At 48.8% G+C, this 2,500-nt stretch overlaps 1 protein-coding gene across 14 annotated transcripts in view; it reads right to left on the bottom strand.

Annotated features, from left to right (window-relative positions):
- rbfox1 (RNA binding fox-1 homolog 1) overlaps window positions 1-2,500 on the bottom strand; it is a 257,014-nt gene that overhangs the window by 64,327 nt on the left and 190,187 nt on the right. The gene's annotated exons all lie outside the window — the stretch shown is intronic.

Here is a 2,500-nt window from a genome sequence, read left to right as displayed (position 1 = left end):
AGCCACTCTCCCAGTTTGGGGGTCATAGCCCCCAGAGCTCCGATTACCACTGGCACCACTCTTGCTCCTACTTCCCACATCTTTTCCAGCTCCTCTTTCAGCCCTTAGTATTTCCCAAGCTTCTCGTGTTCCTTCTTCTTGATGTTGCTGTCGCTTGGGATTGCCACAACTATCACTACTGCCTTCTTCTGCTGCTTTGTCGATCAACACGATGTCTGGTTGGTTAGCCATCAACAGTTTGTCAGTCAAAGTCCCACAGGATCTTAGCTCGGTCATTCTTGACTACCTTAGGAGGTGTCTTCCATTTTGACCTTGGGACTTCCAGCCCATACTCGTGGCAGATGTTCCTGTACACTATATCAGCTTCCTGGTTATGGCATTCCATGTACGTATTTCCTTCCTGCATCTTACACCCTGCTGTTATGTGCTGTACTGTCTCAGGGGCTTGCACAGTCTGCACCTGGGGTCCTGCCTGGTGTGGTAGACCCCAGCCTCTATTGATCTTTTACTGAGTGCCTGTTCTTGTGCTGCCCTGGTTAGTGCCTCTGTGCTGTCCTTCAGTCCAGCCTTTTCCAGCCATTGGTAGGATTTCTTGATATCAGCCACTTCTTCCATTTGTCTGTGGTACACGCCGAGCGGCTTGTCCTTCCATGACGGTTCTTCATTTTCCTTGTCTTCACTTTTGGGTTTCTGCTGCCTGAGGTATTCACTAAGCCCTTCATCTTTGGGGGGCATCTTTCTTATGTACTCCTGGGTCTTCGTCGTTTCATCGTGGGCAGGGGTCTTGACACTCACTAGCCCTTGGCCTCCCGTGCTACGCTTGGTGTACAGTCTCAGGGTGCTGGATTTGGGGTGAAACCCTCCATGCATTGAAGGGAGCTTTCTCGTCTTGATGTCAGTAGCCTCAATCTCCTCCTTTGCACAGTTTATTATACCAGCGGGGTATCTGATGACTGGCAGGGCGTACGTGTTGATGGCTCGGATGTTGTTTTTCCCATTCAGCTGACTTTTCAGGACCTGCCTCACTCTTTGTAGGTATTTGGCTGTGGCGGTCTTCCTTCCTGCCTCCTATTGGTTTCTATTAGCCTGTGGCACCCCAAGGCTATCATGAACATCTGCAATGTGGCCTCCTGGTAGTTCAATCCTCTCAGTTCTGATGATCTTCCCTCTTTTTGGTACCATGCGACCACGCTTGTCCAGTCCGAGCGACATTCCAATGTCGTTGCTGTAGATCCTGGCAGTGTGGTCCAGGGAGTCGATGTCTTGCTCATTTCTTACATACAGCTGGATGTCTTCCATGTAGAGGGGGTAACTGATGATTGTTCCGCTTCGGAATCGGTATCCATAGCCAGTCTTTGTGATGATCTGGCTGAGGGGGTTCAGAACAGCAGAACAGCAGCGGGGATAGTGCATTGCCTTGGTATATGATGCACTTGATGGTGACTTGTGCAATTGGCTTTGAGGTGTGGATCACTGAGCATTTGTGTTGTGGGATGCCTCTTTCTCCCCTATGTTCTTCCAGTACTGTTCAGTATCAGCCCTGGGTGGATCTGATCTTATGTTATACCCTGCCACGGAGAGCACACTTTGGATGGTTGGCTCTAGAGACTCAGGTATTGACAGCTTGTTGTATTTCTTAGATAACCCCTTCCTTACACCTTCCTGTAGCTCTGAGAGCTGACTAACCTTTCTTAAAGTTGCTTTGATCTTGGCCTCTAACCTTCTCCTCTATGGGGGGTGATGCTCTTTGTGGCTTGTGGCGTTCATCTTATAGCCACATCAGCATGCATGTACATCAGCATGTATGTACATACATGTACATCAGCTCATTGGTCTTGGTTATGGCTGTAGTGCTGCATTCACATTTTCTAGCAGACTTTCAGACTTTGTCACTTAACCTTGGCAGTCTTGGTCGTTGTACTAGGGGGTCCAGCTTGACCATGATCTTCAATCGAAGGTCATTCACCCTTATGTTGGGATGATGATGAAATCTCCTGACCTGTCTTCCTGGCTCCCCTTTGCCGTAGCATATTTGTTGTACCTTGCATATTTGTTGTACCTCATCAATCTCTAGTAGTGATAGGAGCTGCCTTTTGCGGATGTCAGAACACTAAGCCAGCAGCTGTTTCTTTGTCAGTGTTGATGTTGGGTTTTGAAGCATCCATATATCCCACAGTCTCTGCATATATCCCCTCTCACTGGGGTTGCTTGTATGGTAGCATTGCATCAGATCCACGTTTTCTGCTCTAGTCCATGTATGTCTTGTTCCAGTAGCCCATTTCTCATCAGGTTGCCCATGTTCCCTTGCAACTGACGCGGACGTTGTTAACCAGGGCGACGTCCAAGCCGGTATGTATTGTATTGCGTTTGCGGTTTCACTCATGCCAGTAGCATTAGGGACCTTGGCTAAGGGTCCACCTGGATACCCCCGCCCTGACCGGGAATCAAAGTCAGTGGCATTAACCACTGAGCCATAACCACCATTAACCACTGAGATATA

This window comes from Etheostoma cragini, chromosome 15 (genome assembly GCF_013103735.1).
Source record: "Etheostoma cragini isolate CJK2018 chromosome 15, CSU_Ecrag_1.0, whole genome shotgun sequence".
In the NCBI taxonomy this organism is placed as follows: Eukaryota; Metazoa; Chordata; class Actinopteri; order Perciformes; family Percidae; genus Etheostoma; species Etheostoma cragini.
The sequence above is the reverse complement of the archived record's forward strand: the minus strand, read 5'-3'. Positions and strand labels throughout refer to the sequence as shown.